The sequence below is a fragment of the Motacilla alba genome, chromosome 4 (assembly GCF_015832195.1).
Source record: "Motacilla alba alba isolate MOTALB_02 chromosome 4, Motacilla_alba_V1.0_pri, whole genome shotgun sequence".
NCBI classification, from domain to species: Eukaryota; Metazoa; Chordata; class Aves; order Passeriformes; family Motacillidae; genus Motacilla; species Motacilla alba.
Genome location: NC_052019.1, coordinates 63267686 through 63286815, shown reverse-complemented (window position 1 = coordinate 63286815; position 19130 = coordinate 63267686).

The following is a 19130-nucleotide window of genomic DNA, read 5'->3' as shown; positions in this document are numbered from 1 at the left end:
ATTTGCACACATAAAGCTCTGTGTCCTTTGATACCTGCTGCTTTTGACTGTGAGCAACAGACATGCATCACACCACTCTTCCTGACAGAGTTTGGGTTCAGTGATCATGAAAAAAACAGGTGGCTATGGGGCAAAGTGGAAAGTAAAGATACAAATCATGCTAGGTTTCTAATATCCCTGCCAGCATGAATATGTTGTGTATATATATGTGTATGTATGTAAATATATATATATATATATATATATATATATATATATATATTTATATATATGTAATGAGAGTATGTGTGTGTGTGTGTGCGCACATGTAAATATATATACCAGAAACTGCTTTCCGTTTCCTTCTGTAGTTTTTACAGAAAGACAGAATTCAAGGCAAATCAGGTTGTGTGTGGAGACAGGCATAAATGTGCATGAGTTTGTGTCTATCTGTATATATATATATATATATATATATATATAGATAGATAGATAGATAGATGCATGTATGCCTATGTGTGTAGATAGATCTCTGTGTATGTAGTCTGCACTTACCTACACACATTTTATGTCCCTGTATATATCTGCATGTTTTCCAATGGTCTGACTGGATTGTAAGAAAAAGAGGATTAACATGTGACTTCCTTGTGCATTCCCATTAGGGTCATTTTCCCTTGGACAAGCCTAGTCCCTCTGGATGGCAAGGAGATAGAAAAGAAGCCCTGTATTTGGAATGGTTTTGTCAGCATTGTCTGGAACTTAATCCTCCCCTCCATTCACATGCACAAGGGGGGGAAGCTAGAAGTAGAGCTGCCCTAACTGCCCTCGCTGGGAGGTTTTGGATCCTTTTTTGGGGGGGAGAAAGAGCCCCAAGCTGTGTGGCTCCCTAAATGTGGGGAGAAACTGCTGGAAAGGGGTGAGGGACTAATCTTTGAAGACACAGTTGGTAAAGTCAGGGATCAGGTTGCCCCATCCATGATGAAGGCTAAAGGCACAAGTTTAAGTGCAAATTGTAGGTTTATCCATATACTTTTGGTCGCTATTTCTTAGAATTAAGTAATTGCAATACCGGGTCTTTTGTTTAATTTTTGTATTGTGGTGAGTAAGTACAGTCAAGGTTGTTCAAGCTCAGTGCTGGGCTTCATGAAATCTAAAGGGAATGAAGGGTTAATACCTCATCTTTGGAGTTTGGAATGACATTTGAGCATGAAAAGCAAGTTTCATTTAAATGTGAACCTTTTCAAATTATATTTTCTGTGAACTAGTGCCAACTCGATTACAGAAACTGCTTTTGTACTGATCTGATTAGTAAGCTGCCTGTTTGTTTTAAATCTAATACAAATGCTTAAATTTAGTGACATGCATATATTGCATATATTCATTGGCTTTAAGTATTGGAGATTCTGTCATTCTTAAATAGCCTGTTCTGGGAGATATTGTTAAGAAATTAAAAATGACCTTTACATAAGGATTTTTCAGAAGGGTTAAACACAGACAGAATATGCCAAACTGAATTAAGTTTTTAATAAGCTGAAGGATTTTACTGTTGGGTCCTACAAAGGACTAAACTTTATTTAGACTCTCCCCTTCATATCTCTAGAGTAATGGGAAATAGCTGAATTTGTAATGAGCATTAAAGCCAGCATAAAAATTCTGATAACTGTTCCCCTGAGTAAGGATCAGTGATTCTGTGACTTGTTGATTTCCAGTTTAGTAAGTTGTACATTTCTCATGATGTTCATCACCATGGCCATGGGTTATGTTCAGAGACAGACTGGCAGTGGAGCAGCTTGCTGGCCTCTTGATGTGATAAGAAGTCACCTAGCAATGCCACACCAGGTGGAACATCTGTGTGCACCCCACAGAAAAAAGTGACCTCGCTCCTCGCTACACTGTCTTGTCAGAAAACAAAAAGGCTGAAGGGTATCATCCTGCATGGAAGTTTAAAAAAAAAAGGTTAAAAAAAAAAAGAATTTTTAGGAACTTCAATCCTGCTCTTACAGCCTTTTTAGAAGAGGCAAAGAAATATTTTTAATAATATAAATAATAAAAAAAAACCTCTTTGGTGTTTCTCAGTAACAATTAAATTAAGAACCTATAATTAAGTCAGGATTACTTATTTTATGCTCTTCCAGTGTATTTAGAACATTTAAATATTTGAGCATTGAAAAGCCATGGGTCCAGAAAATCTTCTGTTTCACTGTTTGGAGCTGACATAACTCAGTGAGAATTTTCCTCAAGAAAACTGTATGTGGTTGTACCTCACACAAAAATTCCTTGAATAGTAAATTGTTTTTCCTGAAAAAACTAATTGTTGAAAATGTGTGATATGAGAATAGTCTTTGAGTAATCATTGCCTAGATATGATGGAGAAAAGTGCATACAGATATCCTGTAGTCCTTATTTCAGCCTCCCATTGCATTGATTGTACCAGTAAACGGGCATAGAAATAGCTTTTCTTGAACTTTGTCAGACAAATGCAAATATGGCACAAAATCTTTTCTTCAAAGAGTTAGGTTCACGCTTCTGTGAATTGCTTAACTCCAACTTCCTTGTTCAGTATTTCTTTGCCAGAAATAAAGTGGATTCCATCTAAGATATAAATCTTGAATGACTGAGAGCTTTGGGAACTGGTTGGAATAATGGATTGAATGTCATCTGCGTATGCAAAGTTGACAGAATCTGTCAATCTTCAGGAGAGCTTTGAGGTGGGTGTGTTTATTTACCTGTGTATATAAGGTGACTGTGCTGGGACAGTCCTTAGCTTTAGTGACAGCATATTTGAATCATTAATCTGATCCCTCATTCTGGTGATGCCTGTCAGAATTCAGGGAATAGCCACATGAACCTTTTGAAAAGAGCTGGAGTAGTTTAAATACTTTGAGAGCCTCTACTCCCATGCAGAAATTGTTTGCTTCCATAAAGTTGTGACTTAGGTGTGCCTTCACAAACTGCAATGCCCATTGCCCAAATCTTCCTTTTCCTCTACACCTTTTTTGACTTAATTTGACTGCAGTGGTGCAGAGAAGCACTTCAACTGTCCCCTTTACCAGCTGAGTTTCATGGTTTATAACCTTAATACCTGATGAAAACACTTTGTTGCCTCCTTGACTACTTTAACTCCTTTTGTCTCTCTTTAATCCTCAGCTGTTCTGAGCTGAGCCAGCCAGATTTCCTTATCCCTGCCTTTCTGATGACTTGTTTCTATTTGAGTTCATCTAGAAATGGATTATATTATGTTGGAATGATGGATAGTTGTAGGCAGATGAGAGGCAGGTAGATATTTGTTACTGCTTTCACAGTTAGCATCCAAGGGCAGCCTACTGCAAGCTTCACTGGAGCCCCTGCAAGGGCTTCTCCAAGAGCTGATAAAGGAGTTTCCTTCTTCCAAAAGGAGAACATTTGTAGGGCAACTTCCTCTTTTCCCAAATAAAAGTCTTAAAACTTCAAAGAAATAGATTTCATGTTGTTAACATTATTTTTTTCCTCCAGATTTATTTTGATGTAGCATTTCTCTGTCATTGTGGTTTATCACTCCCAAGAGAATTACTTAATTCTTTGCAGCTTTTAACATTGAATTTCTTACACAAAGGAGATGCTGAATGCATTGTCTTTTCAGGGTTATGTTATTTAACTTTATGAATGAGTCAAAAGGTATAATGATTATCTTTGGTACCCTGGAACAGAAGAGTTCTCAGAAAAAGAAATAGAGGGTTTTTTTCCCATTGTTAACAGTTCATAATATATTAATGACAACCCTCACATGAACCAGTGTCCTTAAACTTCAGGTTTGCAGGTATTTATAATTCCAGAGCACATCAAAGGATTATCAGACTGCAATTTAATATCTGAACATTAGCACAAGGACAGAACACTTGTAGATTCTAGAGAAAAAGCCTGATTCATTCACTATGTCTCAATTCAACAACTTGCACTATCCCTCAGGTACTGGATAGTTTCCCACAGCTGGTAGACAGTAAACCCAAGCAGAACTCCATAAACATTGATCATTTATTTCATTGCAAAGCTCACTTCTTTAGTTTAAATTGCAGATGAGATTGATTTGAACCCACCAGACAAAGTTTGCAGTGAAGCAAATTAAGTACTTTCATGTCTACAACTTTAAAGCTCATCTGCAAAAAGTGGGCAGAGGGGAAGGAATAGCTCCTCTGGAATTGGTCCAGTTCAATAAAATGGTTGGATCTAAACTGTCCCACAGGAGTGGACCAAGATCCCTCTTCCAGGGGATGAGTTAATTTTTATGCCCTTGCACTCCAGTGTCAGCTCCATCACTTTAGACCTGCCTCCAAAAATCTGAGACAGGCACTGGAGCAGAAAGCAAATCAAAATGCTATTGTATACAGTTTCCAAAAGGGATTATTTTTGTGTTTTAAATTTTCATTCTGAAGGTACATTTTTAAAATAATTAGGAGTACTAATATTTTCCAAGAATTTCAGCTGCCTTTAGTTGTTCATATTTCTTGTATCTGGGTGCCTGTACCCAAATGGTCTTTTGTATTTAGCCCAGAAAATACATAACTGGTTACCTTCGAGCACTCAGTATCTCACTTGCAAAAGACAAAGGCTTAATTAATTTGCTGAACACCACCATCTTTTAGACTGTATGGAAACAATGAGGCCTATTAGGAAAAAATATTTTTATACAATTTTTAACCACTTTAAGAAATATTGAAAGAAAACATCAGCTTCTAAATTACAACAAGTATTTGAAACAAGGTTCCTAAGATGTATTTCACTATGGCTCCATTACACAGAGCATCTAAAAGTTTAAAGCTAGGGGTTAGAACTATTAAAGGAATAAATGAACAGTACAAAACATCTTACCTGAAGGATATCAAACACCTAAAAATATTACTAATAGGTAAATCAGTGAACTGTCTGTTCTCTAACTAGTCTGTTGGTATTCTCAAAGGAGGCAATCATTATATAATTATTTTCTTGAGGCAGACAGCATAATCAACCACTTTTTTAAGAATTTTATGACATGCTAATTTCCCATCTGTCCCAAGTAGTACAGACTCTACAATTTAGTTCTTCCAGCATAACTTAATAGCAAAATTGCAAGAAATAAATGTCTGTTCAGTCCTTCTGAAGGTTAGGTTCAGATGAGAATGATCATGTTGTTGGGATTGGAGGGAGCATTCCCTCTCAAACCTGTCTCTAACATTTGTTATTAATGCCTTCACGTTGACAATCACCAAGAAAAAACACTTTCTTGCTCTGGAAATCCAGGCCCAGACGCTCACAGGATTTGTAGTGCTTATCCCCAGCAACTCCAGCAGGTGCAAACAGATGGCTGACATTTCTGTAAGGCCATAAAATGCAGAATACTACTGTCCTGCTACGCCTAACTGGAATCAATTAACTATGAGGCAGGATATCAGGCTATGAATCACAAGTCATTTGTTTCCTGTAAATTGCATAGTTTGTTGGGCTTTTTTTTTAATGCTTCATTTCATGGAAGCCCCAGGGGTAGCAGGAAAAGCAGCAAACGAGAGGGGTAAGTATGTACTTGAAGCAGTTAAATTGGAAAGTGAGATTCCCTGTTAAAATCTCCGAGAATAAAGCTGGTTTTGGAGGTTTTTGGCATATTCCGTCTCTAATTTCATGTTTCTTCTTGTTTGATCTCCTGAATCCCTTCCTAAAATATGCTGGATCAATTACTTATGCTTTGCTTATATGGCTAAACCTAGACCAAAACAAATAACTATAACCTTTCTTGAAATTATTTTTCTGAGTTTGATCCTTTCACTAATGCTCTAAAAATAGTTGGGATGGGACAACTAATAGATGCAGAAATCCACTGCAGAAGGGGCTTCAAGTCATGTTTCAGAGCTTTTTAGCTGGCTTTGGAAACTCATAGTCTAATATTTAGACAGAACAAAATTGCCGTGAACAGAGGCAGCAGAGTGGAAAAAGGACAAAAGGCAGAAAAAAACTTCAGATGTGAAATACAAAATTAAAACAAAGAGGTAGGTTTATTAAGAATCTAAAAATCTCCACTTTTTTTTCCTGATTCCTATTTATATAGTGAAATGTAAGAGGAAGGTAAAATATAACAATAGAAATTTCATTTCACTTCATGCTCATGCTTTTACGTCTTTAGTTTTCTCTGAGTTAATCAGAGACCTTTGCTAATTACTGACACAAAGGTGAATAAATGGCAAGGGGAGATAAGCAAGAGTTTTTTACAGGGTGAGTGTGGTGACATTATCTTGAAAGAATAAGTTGATGTGACAGTGTTTTAAATATGAGCTGGCAACTGCTACTATGTTTGTACTGCCTGTTTTCAATCTTTAACTTGTGAGAATGCTGTGAATAGAGACCAACTTCCTTTACTTAATATTTACTGTTTCAGTACCTTCAAACTGGAGCTGTCATCAATGTTTTGAAAAATTGTTCATTTTCCCAGGATTTTTTTTTCTATTTCTGTGTGTCACATGATTCACTCTTTCAATATGGAAGAATGGAGAACCAGAGGAGGTCTTTTTTCATGTTACCTGAGCAAGGAGGATTTCATATGCTGGGACATTCAGGGTAAAATGTTCAAATTCAAAGACTACTATATACCTTTCATATAGCCTTGAACTACCCCAGGTTCTGACCTCTAGCACTTAACCTCCAAAATATTAGTGCTGAGAGGAATACATTGGATCCAGAGGAAGTGATCAAACCCATAAAAGTTGGTGCTGAGTGTGGTCTTCAGGGCAGCCAGGACAAGGGTGAGAGACACAGAAATCTTGACTCCATGTTTCAGAAGGCTGGTTTATTACATTATGATATATGTTATATTAAAAATGCCACACCAAAACTACACTAAAAGAACAGAGAGAAAGATGCATCAGAAGGCGAGACAGGAATAGAGAGGAATGAATAACAAAGGTTTGTGACTCCCAGAGAGTCTGACCCAGCTGCCTCCTTGGTTGGTTATTAAGTAGAAACACCTCACATTGACCAATCAAGGAAGCACCTGTTGCATTCCACAGTAGCAGATAATAATTGTTTACATCTTGAAGCTGAGGCTCCTCAGCTTCTCAAGAGAAGAAAATCCTCTCAAAAGGATTTTCATAAAATATCATAACTACAGCTGAGTGTGAGTGTTTGAACTTCTTGTAAAAAAGGGAAATTCCAGTAAGTGTTCTCAGTTGCTTCCTCCACTCCCACCCTCTCTGTGCCTCAAACCACAGGAGTTATGGAGCCTGAGGATTGCACCTGGGTTGTAAAAACCAAGGGTTTAAAGGCTGGCTGAATCTTAACAACCTAAAGGAGTGGCTTGGACTTGTAAATGTAACAGATCAGAGCTCTTTAATTTTCTCAATATTCCTTTAATAATCTTTCATTAGCTCCAAAAGATGCTTTACCACTCACTGGTAGGGTATAGCAGCAGGAATTGCAACCAACTCTCTTATTCCTTCACATAAATATTACAATTTTGAGGTTAATTTTTAAATTTCATTGGTTTTTCCTAACTACAATGGCAACTTAAGTGAGCTTAATTGTTAAATTTCATTGGTTTTCCCTAACTGCAATGGCTACTCAAATGAGGAATGTTTAAAATTTTTATATTCAACAGAGAAAATGTTAAAAATCAGCAAAAAGCAGAATTGTTCAAAGTATCTTTTTGTGTTGGTAAAAAGGGAAAAAATATTTTTTTTTCAGAACCAAGATATGTTTGCTTTTCCATTATTTCCTTACAAAACAAATACAATACGAAAAATAAAAGTGAGTCTGTACAAGCAACTAGTTTGAGTGAATATTCACAGAGAAAAAAAAAAGTTTTATGGTGTATATGATGTCAATAAACACCAAGGAATCTTTGCATATTCCCAAGTAGAAACACCACATATGGTTTCAGTATATAGACTCTATGCTGTTAAAAAATAATGCAAGTTTTTCCTATCCTCTTTTTTTAGGAGAAGTAAGCTGTTGAAGATGTATTTGTCAAAGCTTGATCTGATGTTGGAAGCACACACTAAAAACATAAAATAAGTTGCAAGGAATGTATGTAGAGACTGATAGTCTGCCTGTCATGAATGCTTTGAAATATGTATTTCCATTTAATTTCTTCAAAATTAGAAAAAGCACTTAAAATGAATTTCTTGTTACTAGGTGGGCAGCTTTTGCAATGGAATTTGGAAGCAATTTATGTGATGGAACTGGCAAGATAAACACCTGAGATGACATGGAGACACTGGGGAGCTTTGAGGGAAAGTTATATAAATGTGAAGTAAAAATGAAAGAGGGGAAATTGAAATGAAGATAAAAAGGCTTTAAATACCTGAGGGCAAGGTAAATGGAAAGCAAAGGCCTCAGATTCTTTGCTGTGTGTTCTAGGACCCAAGTAATATGATCAGAGTGATTTTTCTTTTCTAAAACCAAAAGAAAATGTCAATGTAAATTTTGTTCTGGCAGAGAAAACATGCTTGAGGTTTTCTCTATCACTCATCTGCAAATGGCAGTGCTCAAATAGTTACAAAATTTAATAGGACAGGCAGTCTTATTTGTGAGTTTGTCTAGAGAGGAGTCACATTCTGCAGATAAAATGCTTTTTATCTTTCACCTGGTGGAGCTATCTTTTAACTCTCTTTAAAAGACCATGGGAGACTCATGGAAAGCATTAATGTAATGTTGCCAAGCATGTGCCTTTTTTCTCTTTCCTTCTGCCACTGAGGTTTTGGGTTGCTGCTCCTCCTGTGCACTTTCAGTTTGCCTCTTTGCTCTGTTCAGGTTGCTGTCATTGGTACACCACGTTCCTTGGATGTTTGCTGCACATTTTACTGGCAACAGTATGAATAGAAATATAATTCTGACATTAATTAGCCGAGAATGTGTGCATCACTGGAGAAGCAAAGCAATATATTTCCAGAAAATCATTCAATTTAAGTTGTTTTTAAGGCTCTGTCGTGACTACTGAATTTAAACATTGAAAAAGAAAAGGGAGCTGGGACACCTAAACAAGGTGAGAAAGCCACAACTGAAAAAAAACTAGGTAAAATGTCTGTGAAGTAGCCTGGTTGGTACAGCAGACTGGAGGGGGTTTGTTGAGAGTAATTTTCTCACTTTGGCAGTGCACTCACTGCGCTCTGGAAGTACTGTCAGAGTAAAGCAACTCTTTGCCATGAATGACTCCACAGCAAACAATCAGGAGGTGGTGATCAAATTGTGACAAAAAGCACAATGGTGTGGTTATTTGTACCTTTATTTCACTAGAGGAAGTGAAGATATTTATGAATGATTCCATAATCAAATACTCTGGTTCTCACAAAAGACTTCTAATTTCTCGTGACTTGCCATAGAGTAGGGATGAGAAGAACCCAAGAAATTAAAGGATGCCACATCCCTTCAGAGTGAGGGAAAGGCAGAAAGCTGAAAATAGAACTGTGTTGCCCATGGGGAGCATGCTGCCAGTCTCCCTTGAGAGTGGAGGTGGCTCTCATGGGCATCCTGGTTCTTTGGGAGTCATCTTGACCATGTGCTGGACGCTTCTCCGAGTACTACATTGATTTGGATTACTGAATTCTTGAGACTTGTGGTTTGAAAAAAAAAAGTTGCAGAAACCCTAACATAAACCTACTGAAAGAGCAATACATTTCTGATGTGAATAGCTGGTTTCAATTCTGTTGATACTGTAGGAAAAGGAAGATCTAAATGCTGCTTGGGAGCAGCATTGTAAATCAACACATACAGTTAACCAGGAGGACCTTCAAACCGTTGCTGAGATGCAAAGAGTTAATTTATTTCATTCCCTCACTAACAACCCCAACCCAAAACTTAACTAGCCATGAGTGAATGCAACAGATTGGCTGAACAGAGAAATTAAAACACAACAACAGAGACTGAAAAAAAGATGTTTGATGTCACTGATGCTGAAAAAAAAGGCTGAGATCCTGACATGCAGAAAAGCAAGTGCCAGAGAGATGAAAGAATTTGGTGAAGCACATGAAAATGAAAAAAGAAGAAAAATCTACCAGAAGGTATTTACTCAAAATATAGTAGAGAACTATCTCCAGTAAACCTAAAGCATCTCCACTCAAAGTTAAAAGCTAAAAGCATAGAAAGGCTGCAAGTCCAAGTAAGGTACTAGTGATATTTCCTAAGTGAGGGAAAAAAGTTGTTTCTGACTCTACTGAAATTTGGCAATGGACACTTGATTTAAATGTACAGTCCAAGAAAAAATTCATTTACTTGACATGTTCAGCTAAACAGCACAAACCTTTGATTTTACCTCTTCTAGGAAACCTTAGTGTACTACACAGTATTAAATGACATTAAAAAAGAAAAAAATTGTAAGAAAATACCAGAACTTTCGTAAGTAGTCAAGCTATTTTGTACTCAGTTTAGCTTTAGCTGTACAAGTGAGAAAAACAGTGAGCTGAATAATGTTAGATATGTGAAAGGAGACTGCTAGAACCAAGATCATCACAGGCTGAAATCACAGAGATATAGCAACCAGAAGCAATTCAGAGCTGTATTAGCTACCTTAGGTAGGATAAAACAGCTTTAATTAAAAGTAACTACATTTACTTTGAGTTTGTAGACTGACACTACATTAATAATATACACTAAGATGCTAATATGTGTGCTAATATATACTAATACTATCATTCAAATAGCAGCTCTTTCACCTTGCTATCTTCAGCTAAATCTCCACCTTGTTTTAATTAATTTTTGTCACATACTATTTTATCAGACACTAACAGTACCCAAATCTTTGACAGTTTCTGTGTTCTGTAAATGCAGTGTTTCTGCATTTTCACATGTTTCTTTGTGGTTTTGCCTTTTTTTTTTCTGGCAAACATACCTGGCATGTTTGTAATGATAATTTTTTTCTCATCTTCTCTAATACTTTACATTTTAAAAAATGGATGTTCAGCTTTTAGGATGTAATACCACGGTCTTCAGTTCTCTTTCTGAACATTGGCAGTACTGCTGAGCTTCTTCAATGCCTTGATAGGTTTGCTGGGGATACTCATCACTGGACCTGCTATCCAGTTCTCTTAGAATTGTTGGCTTGAGATTTTCCCATTTCTTTACCTCAGTGCATACAGCTTAGATTATGATTCTTTTTATCATGGTAATTTCCATTTCCATACCTTTATTTCCCATGTCTCTCATGCTCTCTTCCCTAGCTCAGTTGTCCTCGTGACAAACTGAGAGAATGTATTCATTCCTCTTAAGAGTACACAAATCTCTCTGCACAGATCCTGACAGTGGAAGGTCCACTTGTATATTCTATCCCTCTTTGCCTCTTATAGTGCTTCAGACCATTAACCTTCAGTATATTCTGCATCATCACTTTGTGCTTTAATTCTTCTGTTCAGGGCACACAGTTCAGTACTCCACTTCATTAAAACTCATCCTCCAACGTATCTCTGGCACCGTAACTCTGTTACTTTCAGCCTGATGCATTTCAGCATTAATTCTGTTTCATCACTTTGCTCTCTAGATACCTGGAATTTCTATACAAAAAATTTGTTTATATTTTGACAGTTTTTCTCTTTCTGTTTCATAAAGAATGTGTTTTCTAACTTTCAGTCATGACATACATGCTGTTTTCTACAGCAAAGGAAAAAACCAGGATTTTGGGGGGGGGGGATACAGCTTTGCTAGTTGGTTTGGGTTAACCTTTTGTCAGTGTGAATAACAGACTCCAGTTTCTCCAACCCACAGTTATGTTGATTTCTTCTATCAAGCTCTTCAGAGCAGGTGATTTGACTTCCTGTATGACTTCTGCTAAGACATTTTTAACAAATTTCTTCCCTTCAGTTTAAGAAGAATTATCCAATAGTTAATTTTCAAATTATGGACTGCATTTTGATTCCATCTGTGCCAAAACTATATTTATTTGGTGTGAAACAATACTTTGTTCTTTGGTAGTGTGTTCTGCTTGAGCTAGTCAACTTGCTATACAAATATTAAGCTTTCCCAAAGCTCTTTTTTGATAGCAAAAGGTAATTATTTAGGTTACCACATGGGTTAAAAAAGACACATAGAGAAGCCACAGAAGAGCTGCTTCTAAAGCTTAGTTCTCTGATTTAGCTGTTGGAAGTTATTTGGTCTCTGGTTTAATTTGGCATAGCTAGGTTTATGTTCCTCCAGTCCAGAGCAGTGTCAGTGCTTGGGTTCCAGGTGAATTTCATATTAAAGGATTTATGAGTAAATTATTCCAGTAGGATTTGTTAAAAGTTTTCTCTTAGGATCAGATTTATTCACTATTCATATTTAAGCACTTCTGTCTTTGTTAGATTATTTTGTTCTTACTCCTAGGAAACAGTACCAGAACCTGGAGGTTTCCAAGGTCGCTGGATGTACAGATTTGAGCTGTAAATACATACAGGAAAAATCTTCTCCTCATGCTTTTCTAAGATTTCTAAGATTTCTAAGAAACCAATCTAAAAACCAAGGAAGATGATGGGAAAACATATGGAATTCTGTATATATCAAAGAAGCAAGTTGTCTGCTGCATGTAATATTTTCCTCCTCTCTCTCAGCACAGAAGGCTCTGCTCCTCTGAAGTGGCACCTAAAAAAACAAGAAGCCCTTCCTGAGTCCATAGCCCAGTTCTTTAGCATCTTCTCACAATGAAAAGCTTTTATTTTTTGAATGCTTAAATTATCCAATTGAAAGTCTGTAAAGCTAAAATAGTCAATTGCAGACATTCATTGCAGATTAGTGTGTGTAGTCTTCTTTTAACTCTTTTTTTTCCATGTAAATGTGATAAAGTCAATACAATAAAAATATACCTGTGATGACATACCCAGGAATGAAATGAAGAGAAATTAAGAACAAAATTAAAATTCTACAGTGCTGAAGGAAGTGTGCACCAGGTAAAACACATTGAAGATTGTGCTAGGACTCTCAATATGCTTCCCCTCTAAGAATAAGAGGAGGAAATGCCAGTCATGGTTTTTTTGGGTTTTTTTTTAAGATAAATTTTGATCTGTGAAAAATTTAGATGAGAGCACCTAGTGAACTTTATTACCTTCAGACTTATGCAGATGGTGAGTGGGTTTGATTCATAGTGAAGACTTACATGCCAAAAGTTCTCAAACATCCTGGTTTTGGCACTCAGAAGGTTTTTTAGGATATGGCCCTTATGGCAGGATTATAAAATTCTTGTTAATGTTGCATTGCAAACTATTGCACCAGGCTTTCACCTCTTTCCTGCTTTGTACATAATGTGAGAAATTTCACTCATTCAGTGATATTTTGCAGAGATTTCCTGTTTATCTACCACCATTTGTGCTCTTAATGAATTCAGATCAAATACTTTGAAGCAAGGTGCTGCTCACTGTGAATAGGAGCATCACAAAATGGTTCATGTGGTGCATAAGTCATCACAATATTTTGAAAAATGATGCAAGTAGCTCCACAGTTACATAAAAAAGCATAGAAATATTTTGCATCTCTGAATTCTCCTTCTTACTAAGGAGTCACCCTTTAACTTTTTATGAATTTTTGTTTTGCTCTCAGGCTTTTTTTTTTCTCTGTTCTAGTCTAATTGTTTGGGAAATAAATCCATAAAGGTTTTTCTACAGAAAAATAATTAGTAAGAAATGCATAAGGAAATTACATATGGGATACACACAGATATTTTCTACCCATGTTTACATTTCCTGTGTCTCTGCAGAGGGTGTCACCCACATCTGATTAAGGAGGTTTTGTTTGCCTCACAGCTTGTCTTGGGTACTCTACTGACTTCAGTTTATAATCGCTGTGTAGTCAGTGGATGATCTACTCTGTTGATAGTGTAGGAAGAAGGCAGCATACTGAGACTTAGTTTCCCTTCAGATTTGTCTTTTAGCTGATGATGGATTTATTATCAATTGATCAGGTGAAGATCAATTTATTACCTAGTCTTTTTGTAAGACTAGAATAGCAAAATAGATGTCTATTCATTACTGTATTTTTAATACCTCTTCAGAATCTCTGCAATGTAATCCAGTGTTAACATAGTTTAGTGGTATATTTCTTTAAATGTCTATTTATTTGTTTCACCTAGCATTACTGATCTCAGTACTTCCATTTTATGGGTGTTGATAGACAGATACAGAAGAAATTTGTCATTTCAGCTTGTGGGTGGAATCTGTGTTGGTCATCCAGAAGTCCATAATATGAGCAATACAATCAGAGTCCCCTAAAACAAAGTATTAATTTCTTCAGTGGCACACAATTTGGATGCTTTTGGATATTGACATACTTGTTCATCTTGAATTATAAAAATAATATATACTGTGAAATCTTAAGCTGATAGTCTGTGAACCTGAAAATAAAAAGGGAGGCTTTTTTTTTTTTTTTACATATGGTCTATTTCTGTTGTTTGGACTGTTTTCCAGATAACCATCTGTAACAGAGAAAGGATGGCAAGCAAACTGATTTCTCATACTTGGTTGCCAAGATTCATTAATATCTGCTTAGTATGGCACATTGCCTAATCAGAGGCTGGTTGGACTCCCTGTTGCAGGTTTCAAACAATAATATGTTTAGAGCCTGCCTTTGGGCAGGTCTTTTGGCATCAATCTAACAAATTTCTGCACATGATTAAACTTTGTGTAGAGCTGTATCTGCTAAAAAGAAAGAGAATGGGAAAGAGAGAGAGAGAAAGGTGGGAAGGCAAGAAGGCAGGCAGGAAGGCAGGCAGGAAGGCAGGCAGGAAGAAAGCAAGAAAGCAAGAAAGCAAGAAAGCAAGAAAGCAAGAAAGAAAGCAAGAAAGAAAGAAAGCAAGAAAGAAAGAGAAAGAAAAGAAAGAAAGAAAGAAAGAAAGAAAGAAAGCAAGCAAGAAAGAAAGAAAGAAAGAAAGATTAAAATAAGGAAGCAGGTGAGGAAAAAGAGGAAGAACTAATAAGACAGTGTAGGAGAACAAAGCCAGTTCATACTGACAGAAAAAAGTACAGTGAGTGCCTCTGGGCAGTGATAATCTAGGGAGTTTATTTGGGTTTAAATATAGAAGTGTGAGTAACAGGTGATAAAAAACAATAGCACAAAGAGGGACCAAAATCAATCAGCTGAAATTAAGGCACATGTTACCAAGTAAACTTAGTAAGTAGATAAGGTACTCCAGATGCCTGATCCAAACTTTGTTAAAATCAGTGTGGTGGTTCTTCAGCAGACCTCAAGTTCTACAGTACCTGCTACACAAAAAGAATCCATCTATGCACAGTTGTATCTGAGTGAGAGCAAACTCACAACAACATGAGGAAAATCTGAGGGATCTAGAAAAGACCAAAAATAAAAATAATAGGAGAGCTTTAATCTAAAAAAAAAAAAGTATTGTTAATTATTAATTAATTAATTGTCTTTATTGGCTTTATTAACTAAGTAAGTATGTATGTAATTATACTTGTATCATGCTTTCTTCATTTTTTACTTAGATTGTGTCCCAATTTAATTAATCTCCCTGCTAGGTCTTCATGTAGAGACCTCCTTAAGATTGACCGAAACTGATATGACCTCTGTGAAAGATATTTGATGATAATTACTATTTCTGTTATTATTTTTGCAGCATACAATAGTAAATAATTCATATTACATAATAACAAATAAAAAGAGTTCTATAAGTACAACTATTTTAGTAATATGATGGGAAAATCATGATGTACATTCTTTCAAATAAGGGGATTATTTTGTTTTCATAAAGGGGCAACAGTAAATGCAGAATGAAGGCTGAATGAGAAAAAAGATCAGTAAATTAACACACTAAAACCTCAACCTTGCATTCTGAAGATGTAAAATCCAAATGCAGAAAATGCTATAGTTTGACAGACTTTCTGTAATGCCTTATATTGTATATCATAATGTGCTCTGTCTTATTTTCTCTTAATTTATGCCAAACAGCTTTCAGAATGCGTGTGAGAACTCACGTATTTTCATTTAAGGGGGTTGATTCCCTGTGATTGTGCTGCAACAAGTCCTGTATTATTTTTCCTTGTCTTGTGCAAGAATCAGAATTAATAATGTACAGCAGATTATCAAAGAGGGAAGGAGGCAGTGAGCAATTTCAAGTTTCAGAGATGACTGTGTGTTTCAGAGAGACCCAAGCTTTTATCATCCTTGAAATCTCACAAAAACCAGAATAACAACAGCAAAGCAACAAAACTCCTCACCCAATCAACAAAATAAGGTCAGTTTTTTCCACCTTAAAGGCTTGAAAGCACCACCTTCACCAGCTTTTACCATCACTGAAGCAATTAAAAATTCCTCTCTGCCAATATTTGATGGTGTAACTCCTTTTGATCACTGCTCAAGTGCAGATGATTCTCTGACCTTCAACATCCGTTCCTTTCATATCCATTCCAGTGCTTAAGAACATTCCTGTACTTAGCCTGTCCTACCACTTAAAACTATACTTCACTTGTAGTAAACAATGATGAAAAATCACTAAAGCAATCTTTTGTTCACTGCAGTGACATTTCCTCTAATTAAATTTTCATCTCTGAAGGTATTTGGGCCTCTCTAGTCCATCTGGGATATGTTTGCCCTCAGCATTGCCGCAGGCCAAATGTATTTTTGTTGATACGCCGAACAGCATGCTGTCCTCAGCGACTGTGGGTATTCCCCACTGGTGGTTTATTCAGAAGATTATTTCACCAGTTTCAAAGTACTTTTTTCTGAAGTCTTTTTTTTGCCTTTGAAGAGGCAGTGAGTGCTGAGTGCCCCCCTGATGCCCTCTCTTCTATGGATTCGCGTTCGTTCCGAGGCGTTTTTCCAACAGGCTGTGTGCAGTGATATGATGTGATAGAGGGGACCGGGCTCCCACAGAGACAGGAGTCACTTCAGGGACCTGCTCTTCACAACATTTTTCTACACTTTGAGCATCAGCCTCAATTAAACTGATTAGGAGTGACTGATTTAAGAAGGGAATCCTGTCTCATGATACAAACAACAACAAAATAGTAGTGTAGCAAGAGGCTTTGCAGGCCTCATTTTACGACTCCATGGTAGGACACATCTGGCAGTACAAACTGGTTTGCATCACTTTTTACAATTCCTGTGTCACCTCTCCCAGCATGTCTCAGCAGCCAAACTGCAAAAGGTCGTTTTTGCACACAGGCACAAATTGCTACAGTAGAAGATATAGTTTATTGACTTAAAAAGAGAAAGGCATGGATCACTGCAAAATGTAATGGAAGTGTTTTCTCATTTCCTTTTGGATAATAGAGGCCAATGGGATGAGTATTTCCATACTGGTAATGCATCATAGATATTTTTTCTAATTCTCTTGAGATAATAGAGTCTCATTCTAAAGAGGAGACTGCATGAGTTCTTTTAGTGTAATTGTTGATTTGACTGTACTACAGATCTGATATAATTTTAAAATTTAGTATTTTAGTAAAAGTTGAGGTCTCATTTTCAAGGGATTCTGGTTATTCAGTAATTAACATTCTGAAACAATTTTATCATACTGAGAGACCTGGGCAAAGGTAGCAGCCTTCATTATCAGAAACTATCACTTCTGTAAATTACTCCTCAAACTTTTTAAAAATCTCCACAATCTCTTTTTTCCCCCCCTCAACTTTTACACTGAAATAAATTCAAGGCCAACTTGCTGAAAGAAAGGACAAGAAGAAAATAGGAACAAGCCACCTGTGGATTATTGACATTTCTGTGGTTAAAATTCCATAAGTCTAAATAAAATCATGCTGTTTGGAAAGCAAAATTATGGCTTTCACGGTTTCATAGTTTGATTTTTGCTTGCTTTTTGAGTCAAAACCTGTAACTTATAAGGAGTTGCTTTATTTACCAGGTTAAAAATATTGGGATGTCTCAATGGCAGCAATTGGTGTTTAAGGGACAGTGAATGGTGTGGCTGTCCCTGTTGGATTGCATCTATCTTACTGTTTCTCACCCAAAGGAGGTGTATTGTCATTTCCACTTCTGCAAACAGAGTGAAAAACTGGGATGTAGACATGTCAAACTGGAACATGTTTTGTCTTATGCTGACTTTGCACAAGAGCAAATGAACCAAAAAAACAAAAAAAAGAAAGATAGCAGAGTAGAACCTGTACTTTTGGTTTCAGTCTTTGCTTTTGCCTTACAAAGCTTAATTCTCTATTATGTCTGTATAAATGCAGAATTCCTCTTAGTATATCATCTGAATTATTTTGGATTGACCTCAAAATTAATTCCAAATCTGGCAATGGCAGGCAAACCTCCTTCCTGACTGACCACACATATGCCAAAAAGTTTGAAGAGCTAGGGATATTTGGTGTGCAAGAAAAACAACTTACTTCTGAGGGAACGTGGTGAAATTACTGCAATGACTGCCTTGGTAATTTTTCATAAATACTCTTAAGGGTTGAAATACCATCTCAGTAAGTTCTGAGAAGCTCTATGTTATCTGTCAGGCTCTTCCAAAACTTTACATGAATCTCTGATTATACTTTCTATACTCTGAAATTCTCAGTTCTGCAAGAGGCAGTGAAATTATGTTGTAAAATAGGCACAGGTATTTACTGGTCTTGGAAATTTTTCCTTTTGAGAGTTTTGTATAGTTCAAAGTACTCCGGCTAAACAAGAAACATATTTATTATAGCTATTGCTCATTTTCTTCTTCAAATTGCATTAGGATAGTTGTTCATTCCACACTTGGTGACCACTGTTTTACCAACTCTACATGACACAAGAAACTCACGAATGACAAATCTGTAGGGAAATGGGTCTGAGACCCTTTTTTGCTTCCAAGTGAAAAGGACAGGAGTTTTTCTTTGGCACACATGAAAATGGACACAGCAGAATTCTAGGGTTAGGCATAAAAGGAGCAGATGCAAGAGCAATATAAACTTATGAACTTCTCTGAATTTAAACAATAGCAGAAGCTGTATCTCACGAGTGAAAACTGTCAGGACTGTTTGGCTTCATATTTTATCTGGGGAGTTCAACCTACCTTTTAGTTATCAAGGGAGCTGTCTGTACTGACAAGAAGAATGCTCTAATTCCCTAGCTGGAGTCCAAGCTCCTGTCTCTTTGCTTATAAAATAAGTAAATTTACATATAAGGAAAAAAAAATTCTAATGCCTTTCTAGCAGTAATTTTTCAAGACATGCAATCTCATTTTGAGGTAAAATACTTGTTGATGTGGAAGATAATGGCAGACCCAAAGAAACGTGCATAAAAACTAAAGAAAAACTATT